This window comes from Myxine glutinosa, chromosome 5, assembly GCF_964187855.1.
Source record: "Myxine glutinosa chromosome 5, kmMyxGlut1.1, whole genome shotgun sequence".
NCBI lineage: Eukaryota > Metazoa > Chordata > Myxini > Myxiniformes > Myxinidae > Myxine > Myxine glutinosa.
This window is the reverse complement of record NC_136265.1, coordinates 18,341,673-18,365,098: the sequence shown is the minus strand read 5'-3', so window position 1 is coordinate 18,365,098 and position 23,426 is coordinate 18,341,673.

The following is a 23,426-nucleotide window of genomic DNA, read 5'->3' as shown; positions in this document are numbered from 1 at the left end:
TGCGGGGACGCGGGAACGTGGTGATGGCCTCGACCTTGGTTGGCAGCGGCACGGCCCCGTTCTTGGTGATGTGATGGCCCAAAAAATCAACGGCCATCGTGCCGAAGTGGCATTTGGCCGGGTTGACGATGAGGCCGTGCTCGCTGAGGCGCTCGAACAGTGTTCGGAGGTGGAGGAGGTGCTCGGCCCGGGACGTGCTGGCGACGAGGATGTCGTCCAGGTAAACGAAAAGGAACGGCAGGTCACGCAGCACGCCGTCCATCAAGCGCTGGAACGCCTGAGCCGCGTTCTTGAGACCAAACGGCATCCGCAAGAATTCGAATAAGCCGAACGGCGTGATGACTGCCGTTTTAGGGACGTCGGCCGCCCTGACAGGTACCTGGTGATATCCCCGTATGAGGTCAATTTTTGAAAAAATGACCCGTCCCGCCAGACGGGCGGAGAAGTCTTGGATATGCGGGATCGGGTACCTGTCGGGGGTGGTAGCGTCATTCAGACGGCGGTAGTCGCCACACGGGCGCCATCCACCCCCCGGCTTCGGCACGATGTGCAGTGGCGAGGCCCACGCGCTATCGGAGCGCCGCACGATGCCGAGGTGCTCCAACGCGTCGAATTCGGCCTTCGCTACGGCGAGCTTGGCTGGGTCGAGGCGGCGGGCCCTGGCGTAGACCGGCGGGCCCGTGGTTGGTATGTGGTGCTCGATCCCATGCCGTACTGCGACGGCCGAAAACGTCGGCCGCGTGAGGGCCGGGAACTCCGTGAGCAGGCGAGCAAACTCGTTCGCCGCCGGGACGGTGCATGCCAGCTCGGTCGGCGCGGAGCTGCTCAATGTGCATACCAGGGAGCTGAAGGTTTCAGCGTTGATTAAACGACGCCGTTGGACGTCCACCAGCAGTCCGTGTGCGCAGAGGAAGTCGGCGCCTAGCAGAGCCACGGGCACGTTGGCGGTTACAAACGTCCAAGCAAAGCGTTGGCCGCCGAAGCAGAGGGTGACGTTGCGCGGGCCGAAGGTGCGGATAGTCGATCCGTTGGCCGCAACTAAGGAGGGGTAGTGCAGGCCCATATGTCATAACAATATTGTTTGTGTTTTTTGTTTGTTAAAATTGATTTAGCAATGGATTCTGCTTCAGAATATTATAGAGATGTAAAAAAAATAGGGTTCCATTTTTTCTTTTACGTCTAATAGGTAGTAATTCGAAGAAATCCAAGATGGCCGCCATAAAATTTGGAAAATACACTTTTGTGCATATCTTTGTATCTAGATGTCATATAAACATGAATAATATGTCCTTTTATATGTTTTCAGACCCAAGGAAGCCATTTCTGCCATTGTTTTTACAGAAAAATGCAAGGAAAATAAAATAGTGGACATATACCAGCCAAAGTGGGGTCGGCCGGCATGAAATCGGTTAATTAAGTTTCCACCATCTAGTTAAGGTCTGGTTTTGACTGTGTTGACGAAATGTGAATCTGAATAGTAGTATCTATCTTTGCAGGACCGACGACAGTTCAAGAGTGTCTAGAAAATTACACCTACCTTCAAGATGAGTGACTCACCACCCAGGAAGATTGAGAAGTCAGTAGATTTCGGACTTTGTTTTGTATGCCAAATGGCCATAGGGCAAACAGACTATACAACCTTTGTAACGAAACCAAAACTCTCCTCTGTCGAGAAACTGATGGCAGGTGCTGAGGAACAGTACACGTATGGTGAAACAAAGTTTGCATCATTGAATAGACGTTTGCAATATTCCTCTGCTGAAGAATTGCTCGCAAAAGGTCTCCGCTACCATAAAGCTTGTTACAAAGATGTTACCAATAAGATGCACATTGATCGAGCAAAGGCTAGGTTTGAGAAAGGAACAACATCAGGCAGTGCCGCAGAAATCCGACTGAAAAAGAGAGGACGACCAAGTTCTAGTGATCTAGGGGAAAGCACGTCAACATCCAGAAGGTGTTCCCGAGAACAGACATTTGACGCGCTCAGATGTGTCATATGCCAGGAAGACAGAGGAAGTGAACTACACAATGTGTCAACAAAGAACATGGGACTCCAGATCAGAAACATTGGCCAAGAAACAAGTAATGACAATCTGAAAGTGAGACTGAACAGTGTCATAAGTTCGCCTGACCCATTGCAAGCAATGGCTGAGGACATGAAATATCATTTACCATGTGTAGTTAAGGCCAAACGTGCTATAGTTAAGACGGAAAAACAAACAGAAACAACCAATGTTAACTTTGGTCAGGTGTTATCAGACCTTGAACTCATTGAAATTGTTGAAACTGCGTTGAATGATACTACTGAAAATGCTGTGCTGAATATGAATGAAATTCATGTAACCTATGTCAATTTACTTAAGGAGCACGACTTTCCGGTCTCAGACAACCATAGTTATAAGCCATACCTGAAACAATTGATCCTAGACAACATTGCCGATGTTCATTTCAGCCGGCCCTCAAACAAAACAAAGCCAGAGCAGATTCTTTCCACAAAGCTCAAAGACCACATGATATCAAGCACAATTACAGCAGACAGCATCAAAGACGATTTTAAAGTACTTTTGCGAGCTGCGAAAATATTGAGGAAAGACATCGCATCTTCCCCAGCATGGAAATTTAATGGAACCTTTGCTGATTACAAGCCACCCCCGATGCTCAACATCTTCTGCAAGCATGCAGTCATGGGAACAAGGAAAGTAGGAAATAGCAACAGGGAGGACTCCATTGGTGTGAGTGCATCATTGTTGGCGCAGCACTTTGTCGGTGCTTATAAATCTGACCGACAGGTATCGTACGAACCAAGAAGCGAGGATGGATCATTCAAACAACGATTTGAAACTCCATTGAGTGTGGGCTTAGCTCTCGACATACACAAAAACACACGATCCAAGGCGCTTGTAGAGAAACTTGCACATCTGGACCTCGCCATCTCCTACAAAAAGGTCATGGAGATTGAGACCAGCATTGCCAACTCCGTACTGAAGCAAATGGAGTCCACCGGAGGCATCTGTCTACCACCATGGTTGGTTCAGGACACGTTCGTCTGGTTTGCCATGGACAACATCGATTTTCTAGAGACAACTCCTTGCGGGATGAATACCCTTCATGGTACAGCAATTGCGATCTACCAGCCTGTATCACCGGAGAAATCACCCATGATACCACCAATTGAACTTGACCGGTCATCAAAAGCTCAAACGATACATGATGCAGTTGGCTGTAAAACGTTGACCTGCAAGAAGCCAGCACCCGAGAAGAGAAAGAGCGACTGCAAGCTGCTCACATCAAAACCCGAGACAGACAAGAACAAGAAAACCGATATGACCTGGATGATTGGATGCCTGAACTTCGAGGAAGAAGGAGAAGTTGACGTCAAACTCACAGCTCCGGGGACGTGGGGAGCCTTCAATTCCTTGCTATCTTCGTCCAGTGAGAAGACCAATGTTGCTCTCGTTCCTCCGTTGATAAGGTCGCCTCCTACAGACTATGATACACTGTACACGGGTCTGATGAGAGCTCACAACATCACAACTCGTGTTATGGGGAGTGAGGCAATCACAGTCATGACTCTCGATTTGCAGCTATACGACCTGGCGATGAAGCTGTGGGTGGAACGCGAGGACATCAGGAAGCAATTCCTCTTCCGACCTGGTGAGCTACATGTTGTGTTTTGGGCCTTAGCTGCATTAGGAAAATACGTGGAAGGGAGTGGAATTGATCAGGCATGGGTCGAGGCTGGACTTTTCTCGCCAACCACAGTGAGCCAAATACTAAATGGGAGGCACTTGTATCGAGCTCTGGAGGCACACATGGTAACACTGATCGCTTTGTACAACCTGTACTTCCAGAGATTCCTGGCAATGGAACCTGAAGAAAGGGCCTATCTGAACGAGTCATCTGTTCGTCTGGGAGAGGCATATCAGAGAGACATCAGCGGGAGCATGGAGCCAGAGAAGAATCTATGCGACATTCTCAAAAAAACATTGGCCATGATGGAGTCCAGAGATATGACCAAAAAACTGGAACAATTTGAGGTCAGCACAAACAAGATACAGCGCTTCATCCTGAACTACATGAAACAGTTTGAGACTATCCTTCTGTTCATTAGAAGTACAAGACAACGTGATCTGCTGCTGCATATGGAGAGCATCGAGTCTCTCACGAAGTACTTCTTCGCTCACGATCATCTAAACTATGCTCGGTTGCTCCCTCTCTACATTTCAACAATGCAGGAGACTGAAAAGCAGCACCCAGAACTGTGGAGGGAATTCATGAAAGGGAACTTCTGTGTGACAAAAGGATTGGCAGGCTTCACATCAATAGCCCCAGACCATGGCATTGAGCAAGAAAACCGTACACTGAAGGTGATTGGAGGAATCGTAGGGATAACTCAAAATGAGAAGGCGCTTGACAAGTTCTTCCTCATTGCACCTGAGCTGTCAAAGTCACTGCACGAGTTTGCGGAGGGATATGGTCTTGGTGAAAACCAGAGCAGAAAACAACACCACGAAATCACGGGGGGAAAGCTTTCCCGGGTGATGAGCCATGCCTCCAAGCTTTCTAGGGTGTTCCGTGAACATGGCGATCCATTTATGGAAGAGGAAGTAGACGAGGTCTACAACCTGCTCACCAAAGAAGTCATGAATGAAAAAGTGTCCAGCGACATCTTCGAGCGCGACGAGATCGGACAACAGATGTTCCAGCAATTTGCCACAGATCGTTTAGCTGAGGGAAAACTTTCTGTGTGGGACAAAATGACGAAAAGAAAACTTCGAACATTCAAGAGTTCGAATGCCACAACAGAAGTGAGATCGGGCGACAAGCTGATCAAAGTCAAAGAAGAGCGAGGATTGTTGCAGAGGTTCATCGTTATCTCACGGAGCCGACCAGAGCTCGACCTGAAAGAATGTATTGGCACCTATGAATTTGGCATCGTTCCACGTTCTTTATTTGCATCTGATGGATCCCTCTTGTTGGCATACGACAAGGCAAAAATCCTTCGTCAACTTGAGCATCTGGCTGAGCCTGAAGAGCAGGATGTACATGATCCACCAGGAGAACCTATTTCGACAGAAATCAATGAGCATCAAGACGCGGGAATTGCCACTTTGAATGATGCAGCAGCACACGCTGGGGAAGAAACTAATGACCCATCAACTGACTATGAAATCTCAAGCCAAAATTTGCAGGAACCCTCTCAGATCAGCCAAAACCCAGACACAACCACAAGATCAGGAGTGATCAATGAAAACGAGACTACTTCTCGCCATAGAGTGATAATCATTGATGGCATGGCTCTTGTTAACGGGATCTCCAAAACAGAACAAATGATTACATGCAGTGACTTTGCTCAATCGTTCATTGAACGCCTCGAAAATATTGCCGTGCATTATGATGACGTGAGGTTGGTATTCGACCGATACATCGATAACTCACTGAAAGACAAAATGCGCCTAAAGAGGACAAAGGGGAAATCAACATACTATCACGTCAGGGATAGTACATTGATCCAGAAGATTTCACTCAAAGATTTCCTTTCCAATGTGAAGACCAAGGCAGAGCTTACAGAGTACTTGGCTGTGAAGTGTCTATCTTACAGCAAGGCTCATCCAAACAAGTTGAAGAAGTTCATGGTGACATCAGGAACTAAGACCACGGGCAACACTGAAGTTCCAGACAGTCTACTCACGCACAGCCAAGAAGAGGCCGATACACTCTTAATTCTGCATGCTCTCACAGTCGACAAAGATGCAGAAGTTATCATTGATTCGCCAGATACCGATATCTTCCTCCTACTGATTCAGAGATTTCACGATCTACCACCTGCTACGAGGTTTCTCACTGGGAAGGGAAAGTTGAGGAGGAGCATTGCAGTCCAACCTATTCATGGCATGCTAGGAGAGAAACGTGCGTCTGCAATACTTGGATTCCACGCATTCACGGGAAGTGACATGTCTGGAAGGTTCGCTGGCAGGAGCAAGGACTGGTGCTTTAAGGTCTTCATGACATGTGACAACAAGATATGGGAGGCTCTGGAGTCTTTGGGACAAACTGATCCGTCACCAGAAGTGTGTTCCCAGCTGGAACGCTTCGTCTGTCTGCTGTACAAGTCTAAAGTTCACACGAAAGTAAACGAGCTTCGCTGGTTCTTATTCTCCAACCGTGCTGCTGAGGGAGAGAGTCTTCCACCTACCACTGGTTCGCTAAAGTTACACGTTCAGCGAGCACATTATATCGCAATGATATGGAGAAAGGCAGCAGAAAGCCATCCGTCCCTTCCATCACCTGTCGAGTATGGTTGGCAGTTACTTTCGGATGATGGGGTTTATGCCCCAAGTCGATGCCTGAATCCTCCAGCCCCAGAAGCAATAATGAATCTCGTGAACTGTGGGTGCAAGAAAGGGTGTATGGGAAGATGTAGCTGTCGCAATAACAATATTCCTTGTACTGAAGTTTGTGGGTGTGTGGGTTACAGTTGTAACAACAAAGCAAACATCAATGAACCGCGTGTGATAGATATGGATGAGGATGAATGAGGCATTCGTTTATGTGATCGTTTATGTTCATTCATCGTTTATGTTTAGGTGTGTGTGTATGTGTGTGCGTGTGTGTGTGTGTGTGTGCGTGTGCGTGTGTGTGTATTCAAAATAAATGTTATCAGTGAAGATTGTTTATTGAATCGATTCTAATTGGGAAATTATACGATCCGATTTCACGACGGCCGTCTCCATTTTGGCTGGTATATTGCCCACTATTTTAATTTCCTTGCATTTTTCTGTAAAAACAATGGCAGATATGGCTTCCTTGGGTCTGAAAACATATAAAAGGACATATTATTCATGTTTATATGATATCTAGATACAAAGATATGCACAAAAGTGTATTTTCCAAATTTTATGGCGGCCATCTTGGATTTCTTCGAATTACTACCTATTAGACGTAAAAGAAAAAATGGAACCCTATTTTTTTTACATCTCTATAATATTCTGAAGCAGAATCCATTGCTAAATCAATTTTAACAAACAAAAAACACGAAATTACTAATCGCCCTAGACTAGGGCCGCAAACCGCGGATTGCCTGTCCTGGTCAGAGGCGGGTATGACGCTCAGTTGGGCGCCGGTGTCGCACAGGAAGCGCCGTCCGGACGCTGTATCCGTGATGAACAGTAAGTTGCCCGTGTGGCCGGCACTCATGGCTGGTAATGAACGCCGGCCCGGCCGTTTCCCGGCCTGCCGAAGGTGCACGGGGGTCGGCATGTCCGGGCCTTCTGTCCGAACCTGGCATGATAGTAACACCACGCTTGGTCAGGTGGAGGCCTCGGTCGTCGTGCCGGAGGTGGTCGGCTCGGTAGAGCGGCCGCCAATGGCGTCGGCAGTTCGGCCGTCGACCGTGCCGGGTGCTCGGGCGCCCTGGGTGTTGCGTCGGACGGCGGTGGGTCCCATGTCGCCGCTACGATGCGCTGTCCTGCGGCGGAGATCTTGTCGGCTTCTCTGGCAAGGGCCCGGGGATCTGTGATCGTCGTGTTTGCCAGGGCGAGGCGTACCGGGTTAGGCAGCTGACGGAAGAACAGCTCCCGGAACAGGAATGCCGGAGAGTGCTCGCCGAGCAGTGAAAGCATGTAGTCCATGCGCTCGGAAGGGCGCGTGTCGCCGAGCTCAGGCAGATCGAGCAGGCGCCGTGCGCGTTCCGCCGATGGGAGGGCGAAAGCATCGAGGAGCAGCTTCTTAATCGCGCCGTATTTGTCAGCGGCTGGCGGGCTTTCGAGGAGGCTCAGGGCGCGGGCCGCGGTAACCGACCCGAGCGCAGCTACCACATGGTGGAAGCGGGTGTCGTCGGCCGTGATGCCTCGCAGGGCGAACAGGGACTCCGCCTGTGCGAACCAAACCGCCGCGTGAGCCTCCCAGAAGGTAGGCAGTTTAAGGGCGACTGCCGTGTCCATGTCGATAGGTCACCAATGAAGGAGCTGGGGCTCCCACGTCGATCAGAAGAATGGACGCGACAAAAAGCTGGAATTCATCTGAGTTGCTTTATTGAAATCAAACACTCAGGCACTCTGAAAAACCGTTTATCTGTCAGCAATATATATCTATTCCGCCAGGGGGTTTGCCCAGGCCCGGCGCCAGGGGGCGTGGCCCAGCGTCCTGGCTGCGGCCTGGCAAGTTGAGGGCGAGCCTGCCCGGGCATGCCCGGGCATGCCCGGGCGTCCCGACTGAGGCCTGGCAAGTTGAGCGCGGGCCTGCCCGGGCGTCCTGGACGAGCCCGGCATGGTGATCGCTCCGCGTCCTTGATAGGTGCAAGGCGATTGTGAAAACTCAGCGGCAGCCGCTACAATATCATACATCATCAATGGCCACAATACTCGTGGCATCAATCCAAACTTCAAACACCATACCTTCAACTTACCTGGCAAACCACATCCATCAATCCTCTTCAAACGTCTCAAAAGCTTGTTCCTCACCTCCTCCACCCTTCCCACATCATTCAACTCCACTGTATACCATCTTCCCAAACTCTTCACAGGGGCCTCCACCAATGATGGAACCACCTCCCCTCCCAGCTCAAACCTGTGCATGTTATCCACCACTCCTCGTCTCACTACCACACTCCTCGACTTTCTTGCTTTAAATCCCATTCTTGCCCACCGCATCAACCTTTCCAGTCGACCCAATACCTCTACTGCTGCATCAGCAGACTGTTGGACAACTGTCAGGTCATCCATGAAAGCAAACATTGCTGGCAACCTCTGACCAGGGTCTAGCTCCACTTCTTTCCCATGTCCACTCACCGCACGTATCAACATCTCCATAACCAGCACAAACAAAATAGGGGAGATGGTACATCCCATCGGGATCCCCACTTCCAACTTCTGCCACTCTGTTACATAGGACTGTGTCGCAAACCGCGTCCAAAACTGATCATAATATGCCATCAAAAAATCCCTAAATCTCCGTGGCACCCAAAATAAATCCATGGCATACCTGATCAAGGCATGCGGCACTGACCCATATGCATTCTCCAAATCCAGCCATACCACCGCAACATCCTTCCTTTGCCTCTTTGCCTCCTGTAACACTTGCCAGACCATTGCCGAGTGTTCAACGCATCCTGGTGATCCTGGTATTCCTGCCTACTGCACCAAACCATTCTCTCTGATGAAGCCTGAGAGCCGTGCCACAAAGACACTCATCAATATCTTCCCATCTACATCGAGCAATGATAAAGAGCTTCGTAAGCGAACCTCTATGGCAATTGCATGTACATGTAAATCCATTCAAAATTTCACTGTCATTCCCCATTCCCTTGGGGACAAAATTTCATGTTGTCATTTCAAATGTCCCTTCCATGATCCGCCATCTTGCTCACGTGATCTTGCTTTGGTCTGGCACGACCGATAAATTATTTTCACCTGGTGATTAAAATCAATAAATTACAATACAGTACTGTACAGAACGGATTTTGAATTCGAAACCGCTCATCATTTACCCCAGCGACACCGACTTCTTTTTTCCGCCAGCTACACCGGCTTCAGTTTTCCGCCAGCTACACCGGCTTCAGTTTTTCCGCCAGCTACACCGACTTCAGTTTTCCGCCAGCTACACCGACTTCAGTTTTCCGCCAGATACACCGACTTCATTTAAGCCAGGTACACCGATTTCATTTTTCCGCCGTATACACCGACTTCAGTTTTCCGCCAGCTACACCGACTTCATTTATAATTCTAAGCCCAAGATCAAACAACCTAGCCTAGCTAGGCCTAGGCCTACAGATGTTTGCGAGGGCTGCGTACTCGATCGACTGACCATTGTCGACGAAGCTCTCACTCTACGCAATGTGTATTTTCATATTATTGGTCTAAACTGCTCAAGTGTCACAGCCTCCTCCTGCTTCAGAATATAAACTCCTTCCGCCCTACTCCATTGATCGAAATTTGAGAATTTATCTGGTTAAAGGACATTGCCCTTTGACCGTCTCAGGAGTATTAAAGTCACGGACCACTTTGACTGTACCTCCGCCATTGTGATCTATGGAATCACGTGCACTCTTTGCAAGATCTACATCGGTGACTCCAAGCGAAGACCTATCCAAGCCCGTTGCTCGACAATTCAATCCTCCTGGACATTCCTTCAGCTGCGTGGTAGTCTCCGGTAGTCTTTCTCCATTTCAGCATTTCAGCTTCAGGAACTGCACCTTAGCTCCTCATGGGATCAGCAAGTGCTTGTCTCTTACAACTTTTCAATCCTTTCCCTCTCTGTTCCTACTTTTGTTTTACTTTAGTCGTATTTATCTTACTGTACCTCTCCTCCTTTTCCTCATCTGCTCTCCTGCCCTTTAATTGAGATCAAACGTAACAGTGGTTTGACTCCCAACATGAGCGGAGGCCTAGCCATTGACACATTCACGTCATATTCTACTTTCTAGTTTTAATATCTTGTTTCAGGATAATTTATTGTTTGTTTCTCTGTAATTTTTACTTTTGTACCAGTCCCCTTGACTTTGAACTCCTGAACCTTGACTGTCCCTGTCAAAATCAATCATTCTCACCCCCACATGCTCCCTGACCTCTGACCCCACTCTGACTGGCTCCCACCCTATATCTCTCTTTTTTTTGTTCCAACGAAGGGTTATCATCCGAAACGTCAGCTTCTCCTTTCTTCCCATGGTAGTTATCATACTTCGATCAATGTTCTGTTAATTTCATCAATTGTTCTACCCTTCTGCCGACACAGACAGACAGACAGACAGACAGACAGACAGACGGATGGACATTATCGCCCTCACAAGTATGACTAGTTCTTCATTCTGCATATGTAGTAGATGCTCTTGGAAATTGTCTACTATATAAGAGAGGTGTGTGTGTCTGTGTCTGTGTCTGTCTGTCTGTGCGTCTGTCTGTCTGTGCATCTGTCTGTGTGTGTCTGTCTGTGTCTGTGTCTCTGTCTCTGTCTCTGTCTGTGTGTGTCTGTCTGTCTGTTGCCATTTTTCTCAGAGATTTCTCTTCGTCAAACTTTCAGAGGTTCATCAGTGAGTGCATGGGAGTGTTTTAGGCAATAATAATAATAATAATAATAATAATAATAATAATAATAATAATAATAATAATAAAAAGATCGTTTTTTTGGAGTTAAAAAAAAAATTGCTCGATTGTGCCTAAGCTTTTTAAAATTAATGACAGTTATATACAAGTACACATTCGCATAAATAAATACAAAACAATCACCAGACATTTGAATACAAATAAATCAAACGATTCCGGAAGTGTACGAAGTTGGTAGTACGGCTTCTTCTTCTTCCTGATCGGCATCACACTTAACTCAGAAACGTGATGAATGCCACATTCACCCACCAGCATATATATGAACCCCCTTCCTCTCCTGCCTCCCCCCTCCCCCTCCCCTTCCCCTTACCCCATTCCTCCCCTTCCCCCTCCCTTTCCCCCATCCTTCCTCCCCTTCCCCCATCCCTCCTCCTACCCCCCTCTCCCCATCCCCCTTCCCCCCTTCCTTTCTCCCCTCCCTCCTCCCTTCCCCCACTCCCCCTTCCACCCTCCCTCCCCATTCCTCCCTAAAACCCCCCACCCTCCCTCGCCCCCCACCTCTCCCCCTCCCTCCCCCCTTCCCCCACCTCCCCCCTATCACCACCTTCCCTCTCCTTCCCCCCTTCCCCCCTTTCCTCCCCCCCTCCCCTTCCCCCCTCCTCCTCCCGCCCGGCAACGCCGGATACTTCTGCTAGTAGTTTATAAATCACTAGCAGAAGTACCCGGCATTGCCGGGTGGGGGAGGGGGAAGGGGAGGCGAGGGAACGGGGGAGAGGGGGGGAGGGGAGAAGAGGGGGGGGAGGGGAGAAGAGGGGGGAGGGGAGAAGAGGGGGGGAGGGGAGAGAGAGGGGAGAAGAGGGGGGGAGGGGAGAAGAGGGGGGGAGGGGGAGTGGGGAGAAGAGGGGGGAGGGGGAGGGGGAGAAGAGGGGGGGAGGGGGGAGAAGAGGGGGGAGAAGAGGGGGGAGGGGGGAGAAGAGGGGGGGAGGGGGGAGAAGAGGGGGGAGGGGGGGAGAAGAGGGGGGGAGAAGAGGGGGGAGGGGGGGAGAAGAGGGGGGAGGGGGGGAGAAGAGGGGGGAGGGGGGAGAAGAGGGGGGAGGGGGGAGAAGAGGGGGGAGGGGGGGAGAGAGGAGGGGGGGGGAGAGAGGGGGGGAGAAGAGGGGGGAGGGGGGAGAAGAGGGGGGAGGGGGGGAGAAGAGGGGGGAGGGGGAAGGGGAGGACGGAGGGGGCAGGGGAGGCCGGAAGGGGGATAGGGGAGGGAAGGGGAGGGCCAGTCAACAATGACGTTGCAGTTCTCATGGTAGCTGGTAGGAGAGCAGCACAACAATGGCGACATCGTCCTGCATCTTCGCAACAACAGCACGAAGCGGCTTTTGGAGACTCACCAATCCTGTGACGCCCTCCAGTACCGGCGTTGACGGGCGGGGGAAGGGAGACCCGTACATTCCCAACCCGTACATTCACCCTCTCGACTCAAGCTCACTCGGACAAAAGCCTCGCACAAATTACACCATGAAGGCCCAATGGTCATGTCGATGCCACAAATCAAGTACGTGAGCGAGTCGGGCGCACTGAATTGAAAATATATGGAACGCTCATACTCCGTGAAAAGTGAAGCCGCCGTGTCGCCATCTTGGTTAGCACGACTCGACCAACTCGCTTCGCGGATCTCGTTTGTTTTGAACGTGTCCCAGATTTTAAAAGCCAGACAACTGTTAAAATGCCATTTTGTGCGGCAATAAACTGCTCCAATTGGTTAAGGAAGGGTTGTGGAAAGACGTTTCACAGCTGTTTCAAAGACGTTTAATTCATATCGCACAAAATCGACAAAAATCGACACAAAACACGATCGCATAAAAGGTGAAAAAACGCAATCGCTTTTCGCTCTGAATTACGTGCAAACGTGTGACGGAAATCACCATCGCCCAGCATCGAGTGCCAACCAAGATGGCGCCCGGTAGCTGCATCTCCACCTATGTGGTGTGAATGGCAATGGTCATTCTATATATTTTCAGTTCAGTGGTCTGGCGGCGGGGATGGAACATCACGTGATCGCTCTGAGCGAATCAGCGAGCTGCTCTGGCACCGGCTGAGATTCCGTGTATAATGTTCCTCGCTGAAATGCGCTGAGGTAAATATGAATAAAAAAATATGGATCTCGTCAAATATTTAGAGGTAGGCCATGTTCGTCCCAGGCTCAATGGCCATGTCTATGCCAAATATCAAGCACGTGAGCCTCTCCGTTTAGGAGTCTATCGGTAACATTGCACACACACACACACACACACACACACACACACACAAACTGTATTTTATATACTAGGGCATGCCCGTACTATATCTATATCTAAAATTATATCCCCCCCCCCTATTTACATGAAATGGTTTGGTCCATGAAATGTTTTGGTCCATTCGCAACGCCAAAGCGAACGGCGAACGCTTTACATGAAATGGTTTGGTCCATGAAATGTGTTGGTTCATTCGCAACGCCAAAGCGAACGGCGAACGGCTTGCGAGTACAGTGACAATCCCCCCCCCCCCCCCCCCTCTATTTCGATGAAATGGTTTTTATTAGTTTTAAAACATAGTTTAACGCCAACATAGCGGCAACATAGTTTGCAAACGTGAAATAAATGAATACGCTCTCAAATGTGCCATCCGAGGCAGAGTGTGTTCGCCACGTTCGGCACACGCGATAGCTCGCTGCTCTCTGATTGGTTGAATCGTTTTTTGGACATAGCTCGGTAAGTAATTGTCCGATTAATATGAAACCTTGAAAAGGCACATCCTCGGGTCCCCAGCAATATACCTGGCAAGTTTAAAGTATATCGGAACCGTGGTTGTCGAGAAACAGCGGTCACAGACAAACGTACAAACAAACAAACACACAGAGATTACTGGAATTATAGATAGATATAGATTTGCAGTCTCTTTAATCTTCATTTTATGCTTTCCAGGATGTTTGTAGTGGGTAACAATTAACAAAGATAATTATAAGGTACAAGTGTTGTCTTTTGTTGCCAAGAGTGTGGCAACTTTATAGGGCGCCACTGAAGCAATGCTCGCTTGTCGTTTCAGTGGACAAGTGGACATGGTTTTGCTGGAAATTGCTAGGATTTTAGCTCTAAGCTTATTCATGAAGTGCTGAGAGCGAATGGGAACGGTTTTCAGGATTTGCGGAGGATTAGGCCATTTCTTGAACATCGCTGCCAGCGAGCAACGTTTTGCTGGAATATTGCACGACAGCTCGCCAAGCTCAAAAACAAACATTTGCTTGAGCTACTGGGGGTATAGCAACTGATAATGGGAAATCTTTGCAACTAACTTCCTTGGTACGAACATTCCACCTTTATGCTTTATCCACCCGAGGAATGAATGTCAGGTTAGGTTCACGGTTAATCACTAGAAGAAGAATAATGTCTCGCTCAATGTCATCTCGGAGACGCGATGCCAAGAGAAAATCTCCCAAATGGACATTTGTGGTTACTTTTACACCTGATGATTACGCTGCGCTCGCGAAGCAAAATGCGGGGTTAAGTGATGGGTTACGTCCGTACGTGTGGCGTCTGTGCGTGTCCGCATTTTAAAAAATTCATTTTCTCGGCAACAGTTGGTCCAATTGACAATAAATTTTCACCATAGGAGTGCATCCACCTGAAGATGTTTTTCATAAGTATGACGTCATAGATCACGTGGTACGGATGCCATCTTGGAAAAACGCTGCACCTCTCTCTCCGAGACCACTCCATGGAAAAAAAAAAAAGAAACGTGGCTCATTGTAAGGAACTGCGCATGGGGAATAAGTGCTGTTAACGATGACGTCATTGATGCTTTAATTATGACGTCATAATTGGCCATGGACAATGCGTCATAACTCAACATGGCTTAACTCTGATCAGTTTGAAATTTCTTGAGTGTGACGTATGCAACAATTATATTAGAGAATGTAAGTTTATGATGTCATCGCTCACGAGGTCTGGCATCAATATTGGATCAAATAAAGAAAAAAAACCCTTCAAAAACAGAAGAGTTGACTGCGCGTGGAAAGTATTCTATAAATATCATCTAGTTCCATGAAGTGATGGACAGTTGAAGCTGGTCATCCTATTTGATTTTGATTTTAATATTCACAGCGAAACACTTATCAAGTAGTTCCATTTTTGATTTAGAGTCCGTTGGCCTGCGAAGGATGGTGTGTTTGCACAAGAAACAAATTTGATGCAAGAGCGTTTTTGAATTGGCCCAGTTGGCAGAGGTGGTTCAAAGGTTCTTTCTGGGAAAACTTTCAAAAGGAGGTTCCTTAATTACCTAGGTGGGATCACAATTACAGTTCACCGACACCCACAAAAAAAGAATTAGATATGAAACAATCATGAATGTGTTGTGAATGAAAACGAAGATGAAACTAGAGAGTAAAGAGAACACCTTACACCACGCAGTCTTGAGAAACAAGGACATGGGCAGGGTCTGCGAGTGGCAAATTTAAATGGCTGAGATGCCATAAAATGCCCTAATATTTTGTCCAAGTACTACTAAACGGAAGATTTTGAAAATGAAAAAGGCGATTTGTATTCCACAGTGTCCAAGCATATGAATTCAATTGAAATAATATAAGGATTGTAAAGGTTGTAAAAATGTTTTTGGAAATTTATCACCGTTGATGCAGCGTCTTTTACACCACCTTATTTAACACTTTACATTAGTTCGTCATGCCTGTTGTATGTGTCGTTTGTGACGTCCTTAAAAACAGTAAGTTTCCTGTTTCGAATGATTTTCAATTTTGTTTGAAATTTTGGGGAGGGGGAGGGGGAAAACGGAGGGGGAAAAGGGAGGGGGAGGGGGTTAGGGGGAGAGGGAGGGGGAAAAGGGAGGGGGAAAAGGGGGGAGGGGGAAAAGGGGGGGAGGGGGAAAGGGAGGGGGAGGGGAAAAAGGGAGGGGTAGGGTGGAGGGGGAGGGGGAAAATGGAGGGGGAAAAGGGAGGGGGAGGGTGAGGGTAGAAGGGGAGGGGGTAGGGTGGGGGGAGAAGGGAGGGGGAGGGGAGGACGGAGGGGGAAGGGGGAGGGAAGGGGAGGGCCAGTCAACAGTGACGTTGCAGTTCTCATGGTCGGAGAGCAGCACAACAATCGCGACATCGTCCTGCATCTTCGCAACAGCATGAAGCAGCTTTTGGAGACTCACCGATCCTGTGACGCCCTCCAGTACCGGCGTTGCCGGGCGGGGGAATGGAGACCCGTACATTACACACATTACAACATTACACACACACAAACTGTATTTTATGTTCAATGGTCTGGCGGCGGGAATGGAACATCACGTGATCGCTCTGAGCGAATCAGCGCGCTGCTCTGCCACCGCTCAGATTCCATGTATAATATTCCTCGCTGAAATGCGCTGAGGTAAATATGAATAAAAAATATGGATCTCGTCAAATATTTTTAGGTCGGCCATGTCCTTCCCAGGCTCAATGGCCATGTCTGTGCCAAATATCAAGTACGTGAGCCTCTCCGTTTAGGAGTCTATCGGTAACATTACACACACACAAAATGTTATATATATATATATATAGATAAAAATAAACAAATTTATAACTGTTATAAAAATACTTTTTTTTGTTTTTTACTTTATCGATGGCTTATAGTGGTCTCACACACAAACACACATCTCGTTTTTTCATTTCTGTTCCTCACAATTCTATCTCTCTTTTATTCACAGACACACACGGACAGACAAACATGCACAACACAAGACTGTTAGATGAGAAAAACACAGCCATGTCTTTGACAGAGGTTCCATCACATCCTGAAGTACTCTGGGTACCAGTGACGTCACAAAAATTGCACGGCGTTTCTCACCAGACTCCAGACTAAGAAGAAATTTCCTCCTCCCCATAGATGCCAACATATGGAGATTGTCCGTGCTCATAACGTCGAGCAAGGAAGCAGCATTTACCATTTTTTAAGTATTTGGTATAGCCAGGGTTTGAACTCGGCCTGGGTTTGAATTCGGCCGGGTTTTGAACTCGGCCGGGGTTTGAACTCGGCCCGGGTTTGAACTCGGCCCGGGTTTGAACTCGGCCCGGGTTTGAACTCGGCCCGGGTTTGAACTCGGCCCGGATTTGAACTCGGCCGGGGTTTGAACTCGGCCGGGGTTTGAGCTCTGCCTGGGTTTGAACTGTGCCTGGGTTTGAACTGTGCCTGGGTTTGAACTGTGCCTGGGTTTGAACTGTGCCTGGGTTTGAACTGTGCCTGGGTTTGAACTGTGCCTGGGTTTGAACTCGGCCTGGGTTTGAGCTCTGCCTGGGTTTGAGCTCTGCCTGGGTTTGAACTCGGCCGGGGTTTGAACTCGACCGGGGTTTGAGCTCTGCCTGGGTTTGAGCTCTGCCTGGGTTTGAGCTCTGCCTGGGTTTGAACTCGGCCTGGGTTTGAACTCGGCCGGGGTTTGAACTCGGCCGGGGTTTGAGCTCGGCCGGGGTTTGAGCTCGGCCGGGGTTTGAGCTCTGCCTGGGTTTGAACTGTGCCTGCGTTTGAACTGTGCCTGGGTTTGAACTGTGCCTGGGTTTGAACTGTGCCTGGGTTTGAACTGTGCCTGGGTTTGAACTCGGCCTGGGTTTGAACTCGGCCTGGGTTTGAACTCGGCCGGGGTTTGAACTCGGCCGGGGTTTGAGCTCGGCCGGGGTTTGAGCTCTGCCGGGGTTTGAGCTCTGCCGGGGTTTGAGTTCTGCCGGGGTTTGAGCTCGGCCGGGGTTTGAGCTCGGCCGGGGTTTCAACTCGGCCTGGGTTTCAACTCTGCCTGGGTTTGAACTGTGCCTGGGTTTGAACTGTGCCTGGGTTTGAACTGTGCCTGGGTTTGAACTGTGCCTGGGTTTGAACTGTGCCTGGGTTTGAACTGTGCCTGGGTTTGAACTGTGCCTGGGTTTGAACTGTGCCGGGGTTTGAACTCGGCCTGGGTTTGAACTGTGCCGGGGTTTGAACTCGGCCTGGGTTTGAACTGTGCCTGGGTTTGAACTGTGCCTGGGTTTGAACTGTGCCTGGGTTTGAACTGTGCCTGGGTTTGAACTCGGCCTGGGTTTCAACTCTGCCGGGGTTTGAGCACTGCCTGGGTTTGAACTGTGCCTGGATTTGAACTGTGCCGGGGTTTGAACTCGGCCGTGGTTTGAACTCGGCCGGCGTTTGAACTCGGCCCGGGTTTGAATGGCTGACGTCCCAGGCTCTATCCATTACACCACCGAGTCTGGTAATCTCCAGTCTTTATCTCCAAGTTTAACTTCATATTAATGTCTGTTTGGGATCCTCATGGGATTTAAATCCCCTTACCTTTCATTTGGAAAGCAAAAACAGGAAGTACAGCAAACAGATTTATTAACGAGTCATTTTAGTGGGGACCATCTCAACCATACATGTCTTTACAAAAGTACATAGAATGTTTATTCTTAGTTTCTGACGCATCTTCAAATTGGTCCAATAAAAGGAAATACTACTGAGCTATAAGCGAGGCCCTCATCATGGCGTATTTGTGCAAAACCAGAACTTTTCCTTGGCAAATCTTCAACCTTGTTTGAATTGAAAAAAAAGTGTTTTACTGAACACGTGACGTATCCGTGAGTCATCTCTCTCATTTTCTGGGTAATGGAGGCAGCACTCTGTGAGTTCTGGACTTTACTATTTTAAATCATGGCGCAAGACCCCTGCCGGTACACTTAACATGAATACTGCAAACGATTCTGCGAGTTCTTGGATCACTCTTGGCACGACTTCAAGGTAGGGGTGTCAGGAATGATTTGTGTCCAACAGATTCAGACATTCGTGTAATTGGTGGAGGCCCCAGTCTGGAGAGTCACGCTTCAAAGTTTCCGTTGCAGAGACTGTCAAGCATCGTGGGCAATGCATACATTAAATTAAATGAGGAAGCTTCGAGAAAATGACAAAGTCTGGTCCAGGAGACCCTACCAAGTGGATAAATCAATCGGAGGCCTACAATCCTGTCGGCCATCATTCCGCAAAGCCGCTCTTCGCTGCCCTGTCCGTGACGTCAGACTGTGAGCTTCCTGGTTAATCCAGCCCAAATGATTACATCAGGATTTTGGAGATTTTCTGTTAACCTGATTGGATGTTTTCGGACTCGGGCCTGTTATCGGTTTATTGTTGCCGTGATAACCTGCGAACCACTGAAAGGATTCCAACCAAAAATGGCAGAAGTATGGAATGTAATAGATAGATGAACTGATTCGATTTTGGGTTCAAAAGGTCAAAGATCTATGGTCATGTGCACTATAATTGAAAATATTTGTTACCAGATCGTTTATGAACCACTGAAGAGATTTCACAGCTGAGAGGTCAAAGGTCATGTGCCCTTTGAAAATCATTTTGTACGCTATAACTTGAGTTAGAAGCACCTGATGTCTCTATTATTATGAGAGAGAGAGAGATGAGACAGACAAGAGAGAGTGGGCCGGTCCATGGGGACCGATCGGTGCTCTGATGGTGGCCGTGCTGTCCTGACGTGACACGTTGTTGTTGTTTTCATCGTCGTCGGTGGTTGTAGTGGTTGTTTGAGTACCGTACTCCTTCCATGGACCTTTATGTGTTCAGCTTATCTGGAATTGGAATTCCAGATGATGTATTGCCTTAGTGCACCGTACGTCCGTCGCCTATCACGTGACTTTAAGTAGATCAAAATGGTGAACTTAGTAAATTTCTTTTAAAATATTTTTCTCCAGACCCACCAGTCGGAATGCTACCAAATTGAGGTTACAACATTAGGCCAGGATAGGGATGCTAAATTGTGGAGGTCATGCCGATCACGTCACCAAAAATGTGGTAAAATGGCCGACTTATTCAATTTTTAATAAAAATCGTGTAAATTCCTTAAAAAATCCTCTTCTCCAGACCCATCAGTGAGAATGCTCCCAAATTTGGGTTACACCATTAGGCCAAGGCCCAGATAACCTGCAGGTCCACCAGTCCTATTTTATTAGCCCCCGTTGGACTTCGTCCAAAATGGGGGCTTATGGATTGGGTCTTGTCCATCCGTCCATCCGTGTGTGTGTCCACAACCATATCTCGGCGATGCACGGACTGATTTTGCTTATACTTGGCACAAAGAAAATACATGATGTTATACATATGCACGTCATTTTCTTTCGCGATGCGATTAAAGATGGCCGACTGGCGGCCATTTTAGTTGTAAAAAACAACAACCAGATGTTGAACACATCCTGATCATTTCTCGGACATGCATTTCCCAATGTTGTTCAACCTTGACACACAGATAATGAATGTTGGCATAATGCACGTCGTTATCTTTGGAGATCAGATCCAATATGGCCAACTGGTAGACTGGCGGCCATTTTAGTTGTTAAAAAAACCCGATATTGACCACGTCCTCAACCAATTCTCAGACATGCATTTACCGATCTTGTTCAAACTTGGCACACAGAAAATGAGTGATGGGTTACAAAAGCAAGTCATTATCTTCGGAGATCAGATCCAATATGGCCGACTGGTAGACTGGCGGCCATTTTAGTTGTAAAAAAACCCGATATTGACCATGTCCTCAACCAATTCTCAGACATGTATTTACCGATCTTGTTCAAACTTGGCACACAGAAAATGAGTGATGGGTTACAAAAGCAAGTCATTATCTTCGGAGATCAGATCCAAGATGGCCGACTGGTAGACTGGCGGCCATTTTAGTTGTAAAAAAACCCGATATTGACCATGTCCTCAACCAATTCTCAGACATGTATTTACCGATCTTGTTCAAACTTGGCACACAGAAAATGAGTGATGGGTTACAAAAGCAAGTCATTATCTTCGGAGATCAGATCCAAGATGGCCGACTGGTAGACTGGCGGCCATTTTAGTTGTAAAAAAACCCGATATTGACCACGTCCTCAACCAATTCTCAGACATGTATTTACCGATCTTGTTCAAACTTGGCACACAGAAAATGAATGATGGGTTACATATGCACGTCATTATCTTTGGAGATCAGATCCAAGATGGCCGACTGGTAGACTGGCGGCTATTTTAGTTGTAAAAAAACCCGATATTGACCATGTCCTCAACCAATTCTCAGACATGCATTTACCGATCTTCTTCAAACTTGGCACACAGAAAATGAATGATGGGTTACATATGTCCATCTGACCCCGACAAGAACAACATGCAGAGTTCTTGTAGACATGCGATATGTCTCAGGTAAAAATGATTACTTTTCTTTGGGAGATATTAACAGTCAAATGGCATGGAACTTCATATCAAAGTAATTTCTTTGAAATGCCACGAAGTTCATAATTCTCGGCCATAAAGCGAATTCTTTAGCACATTTCATGGAGATCAAATTATGCAAAATTAAAATGGAATGGGGTATTCTGGTTTGGAGCAACTTTTGCAAGTCTTTTTTTTTTTTTTGGGGGGGGGGGGGGATCATTGTTCAAATACCAATTGCTTTATTTATCTATTTTGGAGCATATAACAAACATTCAAGTCATCATATTAATGCAGGGATAATTTTGTTTGTCTAATGTGCTAAGTTCACTGTTCGTGAAGTTATAACGATAGAGCTAGGGCAGTCGTTGACTCGGAAATGTTCTACCGGAGCAAACAGCTCAACCCGCACAATGGAATCTTATAAATAATTTCATGTGTTTGTGCATTTGTTTGTTATTCTTTAACAGCCCAAGAGGCCCCAAATTTTGGGTGTGGGTACTTCAAAATGTGGGGAAGGATTTAAGTTTCCACACGTTGGGATTGAGGGCCATTTGAGGCCACTATAAGGTGTATATTGGGATGTGGGGCCAGGCAGTGCTGCCGCAGCAAAAAGGTAGCCACCACGAGGTCAATAACCCCATAGCTTTTCAATGTCCAAAATGTCCCGAAACCGCTACCAGGAAAAGATCACCACCATGAAGGCAATAACTCCATATGTTTTCAATGCACAGCATTTGATGAAGCCCCCTACGTAGTTTTTTTTTTTCCTGTGCAGCGGTTGGTACCCAGACTTGTTTGAGATAAGGCAAGGCCACCAACGAGCGAAGTTTTGCTTGATGGCATATTCCGTGATGCAGCGCCTCTCCAACTATGCTGGCCACTTGTAGTTGCAATAGAAACATCAGACCAAAAGCCAATTCTACTTCATTGTCATAGTGTCACTAAATGGGGTGAGGACAGTATGCTTGAGGCCAGGTCCATAAAACATATCTTATTTGGGCATTACACACAAAATTCCAAACATAATGGTACATTCCTTCGTAGGATACGTGGATCACTTTTTCGGCTCAAACAAACAAGTAAATTCAAAGCTGTGATGTAACTTTGCAAAACGTCAGTGGTGCCATATAGGGTCATCGTAGGGCATATTTAAGGAGAAATCTCCACCCCAACCCCATTAACCACCCCACCACAAGGGATGCCATCCCACAGGGTTTATCCGTGCTCTATTCTCTAAATGCTGAGCCTCAAGCAAGGAAGCAACCTGTGCCATTTTAAAAGTCTTTAGATTTGCCCAGCCAAGGTAGGGATCGAACCGCCGACCGCCCAGACACGAGCAGACTAACTACAATGCCACCAAATCTGGTATTTAGGATGGTTTATTTGGTTTATCTTACTATAATTCACCAAATGTCTGTCTGTCTGTTCCCAGGTACCACAAAAACGGCTGAACCAATCGCAACGAAATTTTTGGTGGGTAATCCTGGGACGCCCTGGAGTAAAATAGCCCATATTGTTTTTCAAATTTTATTCCCAAATTTTACCCATTTTTTTTTCCAATTTCCAATTTTTCAATTTTCCAGTTTTTCCAAACACGATGGAATAATATTTACTAATATGAACAGTGTTGTGGCTTTTATTGAAATTCTACAAATACTGTTTAGATTTTGATGATTTGCGTGTGATATGATTTTACGGATGTTTATATAAATCGTTTAAAATATTTTTTTTTTTAAGCCTTCAATTTCTGATATTTAGCCTTTTCATTTGGGCCTCCCAATTGAAGCCCCGCCTGTAGGGTGGGTACCGATGCTGGTTGTAAAAATGCGAGCTTCAGTGTTCAGGTTATCGAAAAGATCAGCGTAAATGGCCGAAAAAGGGATGGGAAAGATGGGAGAAAATGAAAATGATGAAAAGATGGGAAAGATGGGAAAAGAATCCCATCATTGTAAGTTCCATTGCTTTATTCCAGTTTATTCTTTTATTTTCTCTATAATTTGGTCCTTTCGTAAGTAATGTACGTAATCTTTTATCTTTCACTATTCTGAGATCACCTGTGATGACGTGTTTATGATGTGGATCTTTGAATGCGGAATGTTCACAATTACAATGATGTGTGTTATTTAACCATTCCTCTATGTCTGTAGATTGTACATGTACAGTGTCCTTGTAGTTGAAG